Source organism: Sceloporus undulatus, chromosome 6, assembly GCF_019175285.1.
Source record: "Sceloporus undulatus isolate JIND9_A2432 ecotype Alabama chromosome 6, SceUnd_v1.1, whole genome shotgun sequence".
Lineage (NCBI taxonomy): Eukaryota > Metazoa > Chordata > Lepidosauria > Squamata > Phrynosomatidae > Sceloporus > Sceloporus undulatus.
In genome coordinates, this window is record NC_056527.1 from 38,304,198 (window position 1) to 38,323,454 (window position 19,257).

At 38.2% G+C, this 19,257-nt stretch overlaps 1 protein-coding gene across 1 annotated transcript in view; it reads left to right on the forward strand.

Moving 5' to 3' along the window:
• HDAC9 (histone deacetylase 9) overlaps positions 1-19,257 on the forward strand; it is a 553,634-nt gene that overhangs the window by 140,127 nt on the left and 394,250 nt on the right. The window lies entirely within an intron of this gene.

Below are 19,257 nucleotides of genomic sequence, written 5' to 3' on the forward strand. Positions count from 1 at the left end.
AAAGGTCTCTGAAAGAAAGTGTGACTATGACTCTATAACTCAGAGTTAGTGAAGACTCATTCTAGCTGATATAATCTTAATATTTACAACCAGATGAATGTTTTATTTTTAGATCATCATCATCATCATCATCATGCCCTTCTCCTAGGACTGGGTCTCAGGGCGGCTTACAACATTAAAAAAACAATACCATTTATAACATACAAAAATAGCACACTGAAACAGAATTAAATTTACATACATATACATATACATATACATATACCAGATTGGGTTACTATTAGAAACACACCATAGATAGATAATTATGAAATTATTGTGAAGTCAATGATCTCCAGTTTAATAGTTTAACCATTCATATTTGGATAACATATAGGCGCGTTCCAGATGGGCCCTATGAGGCGCCGTCATTACGTGTGAGAAGCAGCACATCCTGGTGCCCCTTGCCCCTCACACATAACAAGTACGTCAAAATGGCGGCGCAGCATACAGATGGGCGCCGCCATTTTGACGTTGCAGACGCACAATGTCCAGACGTCGCACTCCGGAAGTGGCACCGTGAGTGCGTGCCTCATGCCTTGCGGCGCCTCTTCCAGGGCGCAAGAAGAAGTGCTATTTTGGCACTTCTTTCTTGCTGCGCCCGGGAACCGCGCTGTTTGGCTGCTGCTGTTCCCGGACGCAGCAACCGGCAGCGGCACGAGACCGCCCGTTTTGGGTGGTCTGTAATGCGCCATAATCTAAATCTAAACTCATCTCTAAATGACTCAGTGTCTCTAACATATGTCCCAGCTATTATGTCTTTATGTTCTTTGATTTATTTATGCTGTTCATCTTTTCTGTTTACTGTTTTCTTCTTATTTGCTATACTTTCCAAAGACATTTCTATCACATCAAACCTCTTTTAAGATCAAAATATGAAGTGAAACAAAATCAGCTCTGCCAAAGACATGTGCTTAATGCTATGGCTTTGAACCTGCGAGTCAAAGTGTCTTTATTGATCATTAACATTCCTCAGCTGTTCCTAGAAATTCTAGTTTTCTACGGATAAAGTTATGATGATATATTTGTGTGTTCTGCTTTTAGGATCGTGACAGATCTTCTAAGGAGCTTTAAAGGATTGCTAACAGATTTACTATTTAGCTGTTCCTGAGATCTGTCATTTCCCACTTTTGTTCCTGCTTTTATTGCATTATGGAATTTAACTCCTCGGAGATTTCAATTCTTCCCTCTTTTCTTGTATTGGAATTGCTTCCAGAATATGATTTTTAAAACACAGTCATGCAAGCATACCCATTCTCCAATATGGACAAGTACTGTTGACATGGGTGGAGGCTGCACAAGAGCAATGCTTGATAGATTTTGCTCCACGTTAATAGACAAGTGACACTATATGCTTATTTAATCATTTGAGGAATGCTGTATACTGTCTTGGAGCAGCAGTATACTGTATACTGATACAGAGGAAGTCATGTTTGCTTTCATAATAACACATCAATCAGGCTCAGGGACATTCCTTCTTACGGGTCACCTGCTTGTTACTGGAATATATTAGCCATATCAAAAATAAACTGTCTCTCAATATAAAGTTTCATCTATAAATTCCCTTGCTTCCTGTCCCCACATGCAAGAATGAGCCTCCAAATAAACAATCCCAAACCTACAGATATCTCTGCACTGCTTTGGGCTAGGGTGTCTCTTGGAAGTGGCTTTAAATTACTGCACAGAATAGCAGCCTCTGTGAAGAGTTCCATTTCTGTTCTTGCAAATGGCACCCTTCACTCTGTATTAGTTGCTGTGGTAAACCTGGAAGAGCTGTGTATCCTTCTAAGTTACAGTGATGAGAGAATGGGTTGCAGAAAGAAATACAGGCTGGCAAAGCAAAACAATGTTTTCTTTAGAGCTTTGAAAAATGGCTTTTTGGAGTAGAAAACCTCTAACCAGCATGGCCACTGTATATTGATGATAACTATGTATTACAGTTCAGAAAGTAACTTTTTCAAGTTTTGCACTGGATACATTTTAACCTGTAACCTGCTGCTTCTATGTATAAGGGAATCAATAAGTTATTGATTTGTAAGGGGAAGAGTGGGAAAGACCCAATATAATTACATATGATCTATTGAGCATATGTAATTTTAAAAGTAAAAGATAAAGGTTTCCCCTTGACATGAATGTCTAGTCACAACTACCTGTAGGATTGAAAGTACTTGATAGTTATCTCTAGGTGATAGTAGGAGGCTACTGTGAGAAGCTGGTGATTGTGGGAATAGAGAGTTCCCAGTTGGGCCTAATAGTTCAGAACTGATTCATGCAACAGTAATGGAAGTAAATGCTGGTGTCAGCTGTAGTGAAATACTATACTTCTGTGGATGTTTATGCAACATGAGATTTCTTATCTAATTACTGGTATCCAGACAGAGCTGTTCTGATTGTACATTATCCTCTCTCTCCCCCACTATTTTAATGAAAACTATAAAGAGTGTTCCAGCACAATCCTGAAAAAATCTGCTATACTGTGCACTCAGAAGAGTAGTATTGTTCAGTTTAATGGGCCTTGCATGTGTGTTGTGTGCCTTTAAATTGTTTCTAACTTACAGCAACTATAAGGTGTACTTATCATGGAGTTTTCTTGGCAAGATTTTTTTTGAGGGGGGGTTGCCTTTGCTTTCCTTTGAAGTTGAGAGAATGTGACTTTCCCAAGGTCACCCAGTGGATTTCTGTGGCCAAGCTGGGATTCAAACCCTGGTCTCCAGAGTTCTAGTCCACTACTTAAACCACTATACCATGCTGGTATATAACATTCAAGAATGCAGGCTCTGTGTCTGAAGCAGAGGTGGGAATTCTGAGGCCTTCTATGCTTTACTGCAAGCTTGAGAAGCCCTAGCAAGCATAGTGAGGAATCCTGGAATTCGGATTTCAACAACATTGAGAGATCCACATGGTTCCCTTGAACTATATTAATAAATGAAGTGGTACATCACCATACAATGGTTCCAGGCTACCTTCTATGCTGAAGTGTCTAAGCTTTATGGTTATTCTATGTCAGGTAATTAAATACCTTAAATTTACTAGCTAATGGACACAAATACCTGTGCCTAGTTGCCCAGTCTTGAATTTCTAACACCTCATCAGCATGAATATATAAAAACACATGTAGTGAGTTCACACAAAATTTTACACAAACACATATTTCGATCTTGAAGGTTGGCATTTAGATTACTCCTTCTAATTCTAAAAATGGAACAGCAACAAACCTTTAGGCAAAAATCTATTCTCAGCTCTACATTTAAATGATGATGATTATAATTTATTTATATAATGCCATTACAGTCCATGGCATTTTACAAGTAAAAAAAACAAAACCCAACAAATCAGTTCTACCAGGCTTACAGTCGAATTAAAACGTGTTACAAAAGAAAAAGGGAGTGTGGAAAGGGATTAAGTACAGCAGATACAGCCTCTTCTTTTCTCCAAGGATGGTGGCAATTTGGATGGATGGAGGATCTTTCATCTGCTCCTGGGCCTAGGCATGGTGGAACTGTGTCTGCCTACTCTTCCCTCCCTTGGATGCCACAGCAGCCCCACTGTTTAGATCCCACTGAAATTAATGCCAACCTTACATACTTTTCTAAGAGAAGATGTTGGCCTTCATTTCATACAACATTAGATAGTTAACTTGAGAACTAATTTCTAAATAGCACTTCCTTTTTATTGTTAGATTGGTGGCAATTCCTTACTTCCTAGTGAAATATTGTATTACAGAGGACTATTTATTACATTTTAGTTATTCATGGCATTTTTAAAAAAAGATTTTCAAACAATGCCAAAAAATAAGTTGTGCATCCTTATCAGATCTGTCATTCAAACAAACAAGCAAGCAAAAACACCCAGACTTCAGGATAGTAGTGACAGTTTTTCATATCAAAAAGGAAATTGTGATTTCTGCATTAATACAGAATTATTCTTTGGACTTGCACTGTATTGTCTCTAGCCATTTGCTTATTTTCTTTTATTTTCTTTATTTACATGCTGTCTTGTTCCCAAAGTGGAACTCAAGACAGATTCCAAAAATACCCAATTTAAAATTAAACATGTTTACAATTAAAATTTAAAAACAATTAAAAATTTCCACATTAAATGCTATAAAAACATTTTAAAAGCATACAAAAGTTTTATAAATAAAAACATACAAATAAATAAAGACCATCCCTGTTTAACTATTAAAAGCCTGCTTAAGCAAAAATGCCTTACCTACTGATGAAAGCAGGGAGGGGACCAGCCTAGCTTCCCATGAAAGGGAATTCCAGAGGGTTGGAGCATCCACCAAGAAGTCTATCTCATGTCATCACCAAGTGAGCCTGTGATGGTGGTGTGACCAAGAGAAAGCCTCTCTTTGAAGATATTACCAAACTTTGTAGGTTTTTTATTGACACAAGAGTGGTTTTCCAGAAGTCTGAGATACCTTTGCCTGTTACTCTTTGAAGAAGAAAAGACTGCTCGTTTCAAAGTGGGTGGCTCCCACCATTCACCTGTGTCCGGAAAGGACTTTTCCATGAGTGTGGCTCTACAAAAGCTGTGGGTATGTAAGAGCTTTTTTGAGGAGTGTGCCATAAAAGAACAAGTGCCGGTCATCACATTTGACCTTCATTTCCCCTTCTAGATAGATGCAAGTTTTTGGCTGATGCTGCCTTCAGGAGAGTTGCACTGTTCTACATTACCTGACATTCCCTCCTCTGTAAGATTCCTCCACTGAATATCAGGACCATGAAAAAAATCTTTAGGGGCTGGGGGCATGGTCTTGTGAAGCTTAGAAAGGACAAGAAAAGAGATTGTGCTGACATAGGACTCTTTGGGCACATTTTTGCCACACTACCTTAGTTCTTCCCATTTCCTTCCATTGAGGTGGGGGTACCACACAAGTGTTTGGCCTGCTTGCATCCTTTCTAAGTGTTGCCAGGATAAGATACCAATTACAGGAACTAGTAATTACAGTCTATAATACTAGTCTATGCCTGTCAGGGTATGGGTCGCCTAGATTCCAAGGCAGGTTGCCAGGGCCATGGATGGCAACTTCAGAGTCTAACAGGCCAAAGACAGTAGGTAAGTCGAGAAACAGCCTAGGTATGAACACAGCAAAGCCAAGTTCCAAGAGTCCAAGGGACCAGAGGCAGAGTCAGGAGACTGACCCAGTCCCAACACAGCAAGGCAGAGTTCCAGGAGTCCAAGGGAACCAGTCAAAAAGCAGACCAGGTCTAAAAAAAAAAAGGAAAGCTAACAAGGCAAAATACAAACAGAGCAGCTACAAGCAGCTCCAAAAACTGTGTTGTTATGGCTAGGGTTGAGAGGCCAATGCAACCCTTAAACGGTTGTACCTCCATCTAGTTCAACTGCCCTACATGAGTAAAGCCAGCTGTGCCTGTTGGTTTAGCCTTGATCTTCCCAGGTCTCTGGCAGTTCAAGTCTGGTCCTGCAAAGACTTTGGTGGCAGGACTCCAGCAGCCAAAAATCCCATCTTGCAACGATTTACACAGGCAGATCCTTAAAATGCTTCAGAAAAGCATCAGGCTCTGTGTGGTATTTCCCAGGTTGGGGAAAGCCAGCAGGTGGCAAAGTGGACTCCTCCAGCAAAATTTCATGCTTACTTGAAAGATAACTTGTGATTATGTGCAGTGATTATAGTGGCACCACTGGTTAGGGAAAATTTGTATCCAACAAAGACAGCCCTCTAGCTGAAAGTCCATGTGGAGGACCTCCAGCTGATCCTTTGTCTAGATATCAAATCAGGGAAATAGCATCATTTGGCTTTTTTTTGGGGGGGGGGGGATCAGGTGGTTTTCCATTGCACCACCCACAATGCATTTCCTACCCTTTTTGTAGCAGGTAGAGGGGATCTGCTGTTTAGTTATTTAGAAATATTTCTTCCTTAACTTCCTTGCATGTTGGAGCAATTTTTGTCATGACAGGAAAACATTTTTACACAGTTCTAAGGATAGTTGAGAAAGTGCAGTTATTACACACACACACACAATACTGTAAAGGTATGAAACTATTTTTGGGGCCTTGGAACTCTAACCATATCCTTAAAAAAAGAATGTTCAAATCAGTCATAGCCAGGAGGATCATGGTCAAGACAAAGCCCTGATTACAATTGAGAGCTTTAAAAAAAAGTTTTAAAAGAAGCTAAGATGTTCCTAATAGTGTACATTAATTGATAAACAAATCCTCTCAATAACTGCCATCACACATACAGGTTTCTCAACTGCTGACTTTTTTTTTTCCTGGTACAGATTGAATATTCCTTATCTAGAATTCTGAAATCTGAAATACTCCAAAATCAAAAATTGTCCATCTGGTGGCTGAGATAGTAACACCTTTTCTTTCTTATGGATCAACATTCACAAACTTTGTTTCATGCACATAGTTACCAAAAATATTATGGATAAAATTATCTTCAGGCTATGTGTATAAGGTGTATATGAAATATGAATAAATTTCATGTGTAGACTTAGGTTCCATGCCATTATGTATATGCAGTTATTCCAAAATCTGAAAAATCCCAAGCCCAAAACACTTCTGGTTTTAAGCAGACTCAGCCTGTACTTTCATTTTGATTCCCTTAGAGGGAGCCATGGTAGAAGATTAGTCTCTCGGTATTATTTATTTCCCTTGACTGGTGAAAAGATTTGAATATATCAGAAGCCTTTTCTGTTTCTTGTAGATAATCATTTGATCTCTTTTCATGGTCTACAGACTTGTAAATCATGTCAGCCCCATCCTTATAGTTGCCAACTGCATTAGAGTTTAAAAATAAAGGAAATGACTGTATTTTCTTATGGCAGACATCCTGGAGCCTTCTGTCTTGGATGTTCTAGGCATCATACTACATAAAAACTAATGTGAAACTTTTATCACTGTAAATTATGGGAACAACTTCATGTATATTCTTTCATTTTTCTAAAAGCAAAACCCAACTAAAATTAATATGGGAAATTGTCTAACGAAGCAGCTTAGATGTGTTACATTTATTGTCTTTGCCTCCTATAATGTGTTTTGGCATCCCCCAGCACTCTAATGTGAGACTACGACAATCCATTTTATGTTTTCAGCAACTGGACACAGATACTCATGACATTCTTTAAAGCTCTACTCAGTTTTCACTTCAAGTTTATATATTTCCTCCCTTAGGCATAACAAATAGTCATGCTTGATGTTGGAAGTGTGAAGTAAGTGGCCTCGAAGGAAGCAGTAGCAGCACTGTCCCCCCAGGAGAGACACTGGAAGACTTGGATGGATGTCAGACAGTTGTAATGAGTTGAAATAAAATGCTTTCTTCACTTCCCTGGTAGGACAACATAAGAAGACCCCTGTGATCTGCTTTGACAGGGAATGATTATCTGATTGAGGGAGGAGATAGGATGGAGGCTCTGAATTCAGACTTTTCCACTAGTGATCAGCACTGCTATATTTTAGCACATTGAACAACCGTTAGGGGAATTATGTGGAGAACCGTGTTCCAGAGGTTTATTGCCATGTGTTTGCTCTGCATTGTTCAATTTTTCATTTAACAGATACTGACAGCTACAAAATCTTGACCTTGCATAATTTCATAAATGCCCATGCGACTTCATGAAATAATTCTCAGCAGATTGCTCTCAAGAGTGTAAGATAAAATCACTCACGTTGGGGAGTAAAATCTGACTCAAGGACTTTTCAGTACCAATGTTTCAAAAATATGCTGAAGATATATTTCTGAAACATGACCATTAATCACTTGGCACTTTTAATGTCTTTTTAAAAAGACTCTCCCTTTAGTAATTAGGGAAACCAATGTCAGTAATTTGTAAATAGGAAGCTTGAGCTTTTACAAATCAGATACTAACATTATAGAGCATATCACTTTCACTTACAATAATATTTCAATTTGACACTTTCCACTGACATGTTCCATATGGAAATTCTTTCTCTTTGTATCAGTCCCATCATGCAGCTCTCATTTCTTTAACGAACTGTTAATAAACTAGAAGGAGGGTGTGGCAGCAACTTTAAGTTAATCCTTTTCAATCATGAATTTTAAAAAAAGAAACAATGGGAATGTCTGCCCTTTATCAGAAGGCAAAGTCAAAGATAACTAATTTAAACTGTTTTCATGGTAATATAGTGTTGATTTATTTAAACTTCTTATAACATGTTACACTCTAACCCAAAGTATCCCATAGACAGTGGGAGACAGTCTGTTAATTGAAACCTAAAATTCTTCCTTTCCTTTCCGAAGGCCTAATTTAGACTAGTTCTCAAAAACTAAATAAACAGTAGTCTGCCTGCCTATTAAAAAATGAGTGTGTCAGGTTTCTGTGTATTTAAGTCCTTGAGTAAATCCCCATTTAACTTTTCACGAGGGGCCTTGAAATATTAGAAAGAAACCTGCAACTCTCATTTTGCCTACAGATGAATGATATGCATGAATCTTCTTGTCTTGAGTGAACTAAGAGAATCTAGTTGTAGTGTTCACACTTCTGTTTTCCCCAGTGACATCTCAATACTGACAGGTCCCAGTTATCTAATGACTGATTTGTACAGTGAGTTCTATACCTATCATGTGAGTGAGAAGCAAAGATAAGCTTATTTATTTTACATTTTGTGGTGACTGGGGAGTAAATGATTTGCTTTGCAAATGTGAATGTGTGAGTACTATTGAATGTGGTCCAAACATGCAAGCTATATCCACTTCTGAATTAGAATTCCTTCCTTGCCACCTTGACAATGCAGTGATTTGATTATCCTCAGACATTTTCTATTTTTGGACATTTTGGTCTGGAGCGTAATGTCAGGTTACACAAGCTGACTAAAGTAAATGTACGTGTGCAATTGGAAATGACTTGAAGGCACACAACACACACACATATTACAGGGAAAGAACTGGAGAGTATGAATTAAAATATGAATTAAAATATTTGAATCTAAAATGTAAGATAGAACTAATGAGTGGAACAAAATAAGAGAATCCATAACTAATATATACATGTAACCGCATTTTCATTTCCAGTTATCATGGTTGTGGAGGTAATCCATTTAATAAAGTATTTGAATCTAAAGTCTAATTCAAGATTGAAACGAATTATGGTAAATAATAAGTAATATGTATAGTTGGCCCTTCTTATACATGGATTTAAGCATCCACGGTTTGAAAATGTTAAAAAAAGTATAAATTTCAAATATCAAACCTTGATTTTCCATTTTTTTAAGAGACACCATTTTGCTATGGCATGCTATGTCATTATATTTAATAGGACTTGAGCATGCACAGATTTTGTTATCCACGGGGGATCTTAGAACCAAACCAAAGCACATAACAAGGGTCCACTGTATTTAACTCCACTCTCCTCAACAACCCAGACTGTGAGCTGTTGCTTCAGACAGTTGTGGGATAGATGAATGGGAAGAATGCCAGTGGATGGTGCCTCCAGCTTAACACTTCCCATGTTCCCTGAAAAGAGATAGGGCAGAAATATGACCTGATAGTTCCTAATAATAACAACAGGGCATTCCAGTGGGTGCGAGCATCCACTGAGAAGGCTCTCTCTCATGTCCTCACCAAGCAAGCCTATGATGGTGGCAGGACTGAAAGAAAGCCTTCCCCTGCAGATCATAGGATGCTTGAGATACAGACATTCAGATAGTCTGGACATAAGCTGTGTAGACCTTTAATGTCATAACCAGCACTTTGAATTGTGCCCAGAATGAACTAGTAGCCAGTGGAACTGTTTCAACAAGAGAGTTATGTGCCCCCTATAACTGCCCCTGGTCAGCATTCTGGTTGCTGTATATTGAACTGTTTCCAAACAGTTTCCAAATGCAGAAACTCCTGGAGCTAGGAGGCCACCACTTGCTCCAGAACCTTGCCCAAGAATAGATAGGTATTCAGAATGGTGCAATACAGCCCTTTTTCAGTAACAGTTTCACCACAGTCTAGGATGGAAACTTCTCTTGCTACAGTGAGGCATTCACCACTCCCCTTTCACTGCCAGCTCCCTAGTGAACCAGGGGGCTTGTTTCGCTCCACTTCATGGGAGGGAATGCTTAGTGCATCAACATGTATAGACAGCAGATCTGATAGTGCCACAAGTTGGAAACTGAAGTCTCATTTGAATGTTAGTCATTATACATCAGTATAAAGTTTCCTTACGTGTTTAATGTGATCGTTTGAGTACTGTATGTGTTCATTTCTATTTTTTTTTAATACTAGAATTGCTTTTAAATGAATGTATTCAGTTAATAAAAAGAAAAGAAAAAAAAGAAGGGCTATAATTTGCCCACCCCTAGTTAGCAAACAGAGGAGGCAAAGCCTTTTGCATTGTAGTGAGATGCAATACATTTCCATAAAATTAGATTAATTGTGTTTTGTATTTGCACACTTGTATTATTGTAAGCAAATTGTATGGAAATCTGCGTCCTCTTTTTTGGCAGCATCTAAGTGGTCACTTTATGGATGAGAAGCCCATTGCAGAGAAGTGAGTAGTTAGTTTGAGTAGACTGACAGTAGAAGATGCCAAATTGGATTGTGGCCAAAGATTTAAGTTCCTCTGCTCCCACAAAATAAAAAAAAAACATTACCTGTAGGCATAGTTGTGAATATTATCTAGCTTGATATGTTTTTATTTTATTTTAAACTCTTAGAATTTCCGCCATGACTTTCTTGTCTCATAAGACACCATAGCATCTCATGAATAATGATCAAAAATAGCTATGCTGTTCAGTTTAAGCACAAAACTAGTAGGTAGGCACATGAAATATATGTGTGGGAGAATGTTTTACATTCAATGCCTGTAGTAACTATAGGTTGATTCCCCCCTCCCTGATTGTGAACCTAAAACATAATGATCCTGTATCTGAACTAAGAGAGTACTGTGCTTAGAACAATTCTCCTGAGGTTGAGTATAAAATTCATTATTATTAAATTTTAAAAAAATGGAAATTAGATTCCATGCAGAGACTCTTTCTTGTAGCGCTGTGTTTCCACACCAATGATTTTTTAAAAATGGAATCCTTTGTAGTTTTTATTTTAATTCAACATACCCGGAATGCTGCTGAGCTAAGGATTCACATGCAACATTTGAGGCTGGCTTAGTTTTTATGGCTGAATAATTAACCTCTGGAAATGGGGGTTTATAAGGGAAACTGCAACTTAAGCTTAACTGGAACAGCACCTTACCATAACATATACTTTTTTGAAAATGAACAATCCCTTGGTCTCTAGAGTGCTGTCATAGTGAGAAAGTTGTATAATGTATTTTAATTTACCATAAATACATAATGTATTTCATAATGACTTGAACATGCTGAAAAATTCACCATTCACATTTTAATAAAACAGCCTACTAGTAAAGTTATAGTACTTGGCTCTCGCCTCCCCACTTCTTGCCCATGGTCTCAGTGGAGTGAAGTGGGTATCTTAAAAATGAATAAATAAAAGTGTTGGTTAATAAAATATGTATTTAATCTGCTTTGGATTTATTAATAAGGCTGATAAATGACTAATCTTGGATCTCGTTTCTGTGTGGCAAGGTTAATCTACAGTCTGTGAGGTGGCATTGAGTAAAGCAGTATTGTAATATGTCCAACAAGCAGCCTAAAGTGTTCAAGTCTTCATAAAAAACAAACATGAAATTTGCCATTTACTGTACTTCTCAAAGAAATCTCTCTTAGGTTGATTAGTGGCAGCCATGTTTATAATCTCAGTGCATATTGGCCTAACTGCTCTGACACCTTATTGCAATGCTATCTTTTGGTATATATGGCTAAATATTCTCGTTGGGAAAGAGTAGATATAAAACTGCTGTTATACACACATGTCAATCCCAATAAATACCATGGACTAGCAGATGGAATATAAATATTCCAGATGGATTCTCCCCCCCATCCCCCACCCCAATTATAATGGGTATAATGAACAAGCATAGTGTTGTGTTTTAAGTGTAGGACTAGGATTCCAGAAGGCCAAGGTTCACATTTCTGCTGATCTCCAGAAACCCATTGGGTGATCTCTAGTAAGTTACACTGTTTCAAAGTTAATGGAAGCCAGTGGCAAACATTCTCTAATGATAAACCTTGTTGTGAAAATTCTATGATAGGGTTGCCATAGCATACACATACTTTATGTAAAGAAGTGCTCCCTTTTTTTAGCCATATATAAGTAGAGGAATAGGCACACCCAAGATGCTATAGTCATCTCACAGGTTTCCTTTCACTTTCCGTTCTATACTGCAAATGTTTTTGTTTATTAACCTTTCTCACGCAATCAGCTATTCCTCTGGCTTGTGTCTGTATGTCTGATGGTATGTTAGCTTTTTCAAGGGTTAATGGCCATTTTAATTCCCTTTGCAATGTGGTAATGTACTGTATTGTTTTTGATGCATTTTAAAACATTTTACGACTGGTTCTGTGACTCTGCTGACAAACAACCAGATTGGAGAGGGGTCACTCCAACACTCCTCATATGTTCATTATGTATTCAGTGAACACATAATGAAAAGTGGGATCATGGTAGGAAGCCCCTGTCCCATCACATGTCCTTTCACAAGATTTCACTGTGTGTGTAAACATACAGACCTCAGAGGTGCTGCTTATATGTATTCCTGCAAAAACACAGTCCCCAACAATGGGTGTGATTATATCCAAATATAATTGTTAGATATATAAACAGATTGTAGTTGATTTACAGAATATCTGTGTGATGGGCAGAGTATTAAAAAAGTTGCTTTTTGGATTACTCCTCCTGTAAATCCCAACCCATATGAGTCGCTGTTATGTGAGCTTGCTGTCACACAATGCATATTCATATGTGATGTGTGTTTATGTCATTGTAACACTATAGTGAGCAATTTCTGCAAAGTAACTCATGACATAAATATACTGCAATATTTGTAGGTGCACTACTGTATTGGAACCAAACTCTAGCGGATAGCGCAGGCCCACTTCGTATTCAAGAGTAGGCTACCTGGCAGATCATATTTTTCTGTATGAGCCTGCCCAGGCCTGAAGATAATTGGGAGAGGCCCTTCTCTCAGTTCCACCATATTTGCAAGCACAGTTGGTTGGGACAGAAGAGAAGACCTTTTTGGTGGCTGCCCTTAAAGTCTGGAGCAGAATACCCTCTCCTTGCTGTCTTTTCATCAGCAGGCTAAAACCTTTTAAATCTGATAGGCTTTAGAAAGTTTTTAAAGAATGAGCTGGAGGTAATGTATTGTTTTAAAGTGAACTGTTTTAAATAGCCTTCTATCTTTTAAAACTGCATTTTATTCTTTAGCTTGAGATTTGGATTATTTTAATACTGTGAATAGTTTATTCTATTCACAGTATTAAATAAAATAAAATAAAATTTTAATGTTCACTTTTTATATGTTTTTAATTGTATTGTGAGCCAACTCAAGTCCTGATTTTCAGGGAACGTGGGATATAAATAAACATGTGTGCATGTGTGTTTGTGTATGTGGTGTTTGTAGCTTACTTCTAATAAATTACAGAACTTTCCTTCAGTGCAGTGAGTTTTGCAGAAGCTCTGAGACTTGATGGATCTGAACTCGTTACCTGTAATAAGAAAAAATTCTAATATTTATTTTGAGCCTGCTTTTTCTTTTCCTTGTCTTTTTATTTCTCTATTCCTCTCTCTTTTGCTTTTCCAGATCAGAATTGTGATGGAGAGTTGAATTAAATATTTTCTACTATTTCATGTGAGCCATCTGAATATTGTACACTCTGGAACTTTACCTAGTTGTTAATTGGCAGGTTAAACTTTTATGAGTTTCTGGTACCCTGGTGATACATGACTATTAAAAATTGCAGGTGGTTCATAGGGGAGGGAGAAATAAGTTCCTGTGCTAGCAATATATCATAAAACTGTATATTTCATATGCCTGTTGTGAAAGTGGAGACGTTAATACTCTCATACAACGTAAGTCAATTAAGGAATCTTTATTGATCTCATTAAAGTATTTTCCGCCTCTGGAAACACTGAAGGTTCCTTGCTTATAGACAAAAACAAAGGAATAAATAATTACCCACAGTTGTCTCTCCTTTGAATTAAGAAAACACAGCAGGACATTTACATGCCCCGTTCAGAACTGAGCTCAAATATTTGTTATGCAAGAAATTTTCCCTGTGGGGTGAAAAATCCCTTTTGATCACTTTTCTTCTAGCAGATCAGGCCCAAATACATACATGATCTTTGCATCTGCCATCTCATATGAGGAAGCTTTCTCACAACTACTTCCCCTATTTTGAAATTTACAAATTGTGGGAAGTTGTGTTCTGTGAGTAGGCTGGTTTCTGAATTTATGGGTACAGAGCTGAAAATACTCTATTAGGTTTCATTTTGTAGATTTCTGGTATCATACTGCAACTTCTGAAACTTTTCTTTTAAAAGAAATCCTCCAGTGTTACTAATTTTTCCACACACCCATAGCTTTACTATGCAATTTCCACTCCTATAAGAAACTCAGATGTTATATAAATAGGTAAGTTTTCTTCTTTATTCCTCCTGACTCCATTACTGTATGTGGAAAATCACCTACAATTTATCTTATGGATTTGAAATTACCATTTGCTCTTATTTGTTCCTTTTTTCCTTAGCTGACATTTTGATTTGGGGTTGCCAAGACCCAATCAGGAAAATTTATCTGTAACATTTGAAGCTTGAAGTTAGAGAGATACCATTCTCTTTGTTCAGACATTTCTCCTGCCTTCTATTAGGCTGTAGTCTAGTGGAATACTGCTTGAAAGACAATAAAATAGAGAAGGGTGATTTATCTACTTAATAGTTGAAGTGCACCCGCTATTGCTGAGGTCCATACCTAATAGCCCCAAAGGGGTCCATTGGGCCTTCCATTTTCCATCTTCACATGTCTTTTGTAACAATCTTAACAATAGTATATAGCAAGCCCTCTTCCATTTCCTGTCCTTCTTTAAAATGTCAGGATAGAATAATAGAAATACTTCTTTAGCCTTCTGCTTTTTCCCGGCTCCTCTGCACCACACAGGAATCTTAGCAACAGCATCTCTAAGAGCCCTTCCCTGTTTTACAACCATTTAAAAACCTCTCACAATGAAGACTTTATACTCATCCATCCTAACACATCATTTTATACCCATCTATCCCAGCACTTTCTTCCTTATCCTCACTTTACCTGGAAAGTTTTTTAATCAGCAGGGTAGTGAAGAGGATGGTGAAGAAGCTGGAGAAACACAGACTTTTGGTGTTGGATTGTTGTAGAACATCTGCTGGGTAAACAGTGCATTAAAACCTGAGCTGGGAAAGAATGGAATTTTGCATTTATGCAGTCCTACTCTAGTTGTGTGGATGTCTGCCTACAACAGTGAAGATAAACAAAAGCTGCCTCTAGAATCCCTTACTGAGCATGCATGAACAGTCAAACATATAGACAAGAGGAGAACAGATAACCCTGCCTCACCAGCTATCAGTATATTAAAAATATACCAGTATATATATAAAAAAAACCCCATAAGTTTGGCCACTAAAATGGAAATCATAATATAAGAGGCTGGTGAAAAGAAAAGTCTGGATGCATTTTGGTAGCAGCCTTTGATATGATTGTCAAGTTGTGTCTGACTGTAAAGGATGGTGCTCATCTCCATTACTAAGCCAAGGGAGCTCCATGGTCATGTGGCCAGCATGACACCGAAACACATGTAATGCTGTTACCTTCCCATCAAAGTGGTACCTGTTTATCTACTTGCATTTTTACATGCTTTTGAACTGCTAGGTTGGCAGAAGCTGGGACTAGTGACAGGAGTTCACTCCATCACATGATGCTTTGACCTAGCCCATTGCCTGTATTCATTTATAAATTACTATTGCTATGTTTGTTCCATTTCTTATGTATACTGTCTTGAATCTCACATTTAGAGCTGGAAAACTATTTGTTTTCAAAACCGCTGACCTTTCGATCGTCAGAGTCAGTGTCTTAACAGCTGAGCCACTGCATCCCTTAGCAACCTTCAGGTGGTCTCTAAAAGACTGAAAATGTTTTTATTTATGTATGCAAGGTTTACCTTACCTGGTTCTTTCATTTCAGATGTACATATTGTTCATATTTCTGAAACATGTTCAATTGCTGTTCTTTTTTTAATGGTGTAGGGACTTGTGGACGGGGCGTTGACTCCTTGAGACGTGGTCCCAGCACACGTGTGGCTACTTCAAGTTTCGTTTCTCCCCAAAACCACACCAGTCGCTTGAATGCTCCAAACTTTACTCAACAAACTTTGCCTTAACAATAAACTCAAAAAGTCCTGTCCCTTTCTTGCCCAAACCTTTGGTTACATCACCAACAATGGGAAACGCTGACCCCTTCTCCTAAGGGTCTGGGGTCATGGGTGTTACTTCCTCTTGTGGGCAGCCACCCATGTGTTTCTCCAAATGCTCGAGTTCGGCCTTCTCCTTCAGTTTGGGTCCCGGATGCTGCTCCTACTGGGCTCCTCGGGGATCCCACCACTCGCCCTCCAAAGTCTCTGTGGTCTGCCTCCGCCAGTCCCCTTCGTGCGGGTACCTGACGTCCCCCTCTCTCCTTGGGTCTGGCAAAACTACCTCTGTATGTACAGTGGATCCTTGTTATACGCTGGGGTTTGGTTCCAAGATCCCCCGTGTATAACAAAATCCGTGTATGCTCAAGTCCCATTAAGTATAATGGCATAGCAAAATGGTGTCCCTAATAAAAAATGGAACATCAAGGTAAATTTATACTTTTTTGGAACATTTTCAAGCCGTGTATGCTTAAATCCGTGTATAAAAAATCCATGTATAAGAAAGGCCGACTGTAGTCCCACTTGTAACAAACTGTGCCTCCCTTGTAGGGTTACCGGTCGGCCCACCCTTCCTGGGCTCCTAGCAACCTTGCTTCTTCCTGTTGCAACCTGCTCCATGCATCCCAGTCTTCCGTGTTTGCCACCCCTCCTCTCATCTACCTGTCCTTCTCCTTTTATGTCCCTCTCGTCTACCTGTCCCTCCCCTGGGTGGAGTCTTCCTTCCTCCGCCTGTCTCTCCTGGGCCCTCCTGCCCTTCCTGTTCCTTGTGCTGCCCGATCAACCCTCACCTCCTCCTCCCCCACCTGGCTACAGGACTTCTCTCTGTTCTTTCCATGTTATTATGGCTTCTGGTAACAAATTTTCCTTTAAACTTGTGGTGCCCATGAACACATCCAGAAACAAGAGCTTTTTCATCTCATAAAATTGAGATAGGTTTAAAAAAAAGGTTTAAAACAGTATTTTAAAGCAACTATTCTAGTTACTTTTGTGAAATGAGAAAAGGTTCCTTTGTAAATACTTCAGTTATACAGTACTGCTAACAAATTTTTGAACCTGAGAATTATAAGTGTACCTAATCACTTTTTAACAAATAGTTTTCCAGGCTCTAAATGAGAGATTCAAGGCAGTATACATAAGAAATGAAACAAACATAGCATTAGTAAGTTATAAATGGGTACAAGCAATGGACTCCAGCTTTAAGAGAACCAAGATTCCATTCCACAATAGATTAATGCCGGAGTTTGTTTCAATAGGGTAAGCGACGTCTTTTGGTGCAAAGATAGACTAAAAGTAAGGAAAGTACACTTGTGGGATATGTGTGCCCTCCAGCTGTTTGGGAAAAGGGAAGGATTAATAATAATAATAATAATAATAATAATAATATCAAAATAGGGGAAGGATTAGCTAAAAATGGCAAACTGCAGCTTCTAGAGCAGTGATTTATTAATCTACTGGTACATCCACAAACCCCAAACGGTTTTTAAAAATCCAATACCAAAAGTCACTTCTGGTGGGGGAGGGTTTCACTCCTAAATCATTCAAAAACCAGAGGTGCAGTAGCAAAAACTGGCCCATGTATTAGCCACTGTTTCCCTCCCCCATAAATAAAAAAGGATATCATCTTAAATCTTTAAAGGAAAGTTCACCTGAATGAATGTAAATTATTGAAGATCAGAACAATCCACTACCTCTTAGTATTCTATAACTTTATGAATGGTAAATACAGTTAGCATTCTGTTCTGGAGGACTGGTACGTGGTACCCTAAAGCAGCTGCTAACAGGAGTGAGTTACAAAGCTATACCGGCAGTGGGTTAATTAAGGTTGCAGAGAACTTTCAATATGCCAGATAATGTGCATCCACATGCAGAAATAGCAAACCTGGAATTGGCAAGTATTCAGAGGGCTTGTGTCATCCACTTGAAGGCACCAGGCCAAGCTAGCCCCCATAAGGCAAGCAGTTCATCCAGCAAAGCACAGTATAGGACTGAAGCTTTGTGAAAAATAGAACCTGTGGTCCTCCCAGATATTGGTGGAATAAATTTCCAATTATACCTTATCACTGGCCATGCTGGTTTGGGCTGATGAGGGTTGGAGCTCAAGAATATCTGGAATAGATATATAAAAAAGACTGAGCAAAATAGCTTTAAGCTACCATATTTATATACGGTGACTTCATTGACATCCATGGAGTAAAGAAATAGCTATGATTAATTTTCCATTAAAATAAAAATACATTTTTCTTGATAATAATAATAATGTACATGAAAATATGGTCCCCAATATAATTCTGGGAAGTAGATTTTCTTTTAGTGACAGATTCCTATTTTAGACTATATACGTATACTTGTGTGTATCACTTCATTTACCTGTCTTTAATTTATAATAATCTATAATATTATTTTGGAACCCACAAAATTGTTTAGTATGTAAATACAATCCAAATTAAGGAAAGGCTCAGATAAATGATGTACAGTGTTTGAAACCCCCTTTGCATCATTATTACTCTAACTTTGCAACAGAACTCTACTGAGGTGGGAGGGAGGGCATATATTTCTAAATTACAGCAAATTTAACCTTGTGGAACATTTTTATTAATACTCATATTTGCTTTTACAATCTAATTACCTCAGAACACAGCGGTTTATTCAAAACGGGTATCTTGGATTTCATTTCTAAAAATATTTGGATACATTTTATGAACTTTTAAAACCCCAAAGCTGTGTGTGTTAAAACAGAACTTCAAAATTTTATTGCTTTCTTACTTTTTGTCTTGCATTAAGAATGAACTTGCTGTGCCAGACACCAAAATGAAAGGTGCTCTGGTAGGGAACATAATCAAATTTGTCTATACTGGCAGTCAGTATACCCAAACTCACCAGGTATAGTTTCTTACACTTGCTTATATGGCAGAACATAACTATTAGTAGCCTATTTTGCCACAG